Source organism: Myotis brandtii, unplaced genomic scaffold (genome assembly GCF_000412655.1).
Source record: "Myotis brandtii unplaced genomic scaffold, ASM41265v1 scaffold192, whole genome shotgun sequence".
Classification (NCBI taxonomy): Eukaryota; Metazoa; Chordata; class Mammalia; order Chiroptera; family Vespertilionidae; genus Myotis; species Myotis brandtii.
In genome coordinates, this window is record NW_005357159.1 from 1601604 (window position 1) to 1601854 (window position 251).

Consider the following 251-nt stretch of genomic DNA (forward strand, 5'->3'; position numbering starts at 1 on the left):
CCGTCGCCGCCACCTGAGGCCTAATCAGAGGTTCTAGAGTCTTTACCTCGCGGCGGAGGGCGGCCGATGGCCGAACGCCCCCGGGGTACTTACCTACCTGGAGAGAGCGACTCCCTGGCGGAGGGGAGCGCAGAGGCCAAATCCGCGTTTGCTGTCACTTCTCAGGTCCACAACGTGTTCCTACGGCCTCCGGCCAAAATGGCGGTGCCCAGCCGCGCCTCGCGCACGCCTTGGGGACGTAGGGCGCGCAC

General features: G+C 66.9%; 1 protein-coding gene across 2 annotated transcripts in view; it reads right to left on the minus strand.

The window, feature by feature from the left end:
* Positions 1-237, minus strand: part of ABCE1 (ATP-binding cassette, sub-family E (OABP), member 1) — a 30607-nt gene extending 30370 nt beyond the window's left edge. The window contains exon 1 of one of the 2 annotated variants that reach the window (XM_014538516.1): positions 98-237. The gene's annotated coding sequence lies outside the window, so the exon portion shown is untranslated. Of the gene's footprint in view, positions 1-93 lie in introns of both variants that reach the window. The other variant, XM_005864870.2, reaches the window with a different exon arrangement.
* Between the last annotated feature and the right edge of the window lie 14 nt (positions 238-251).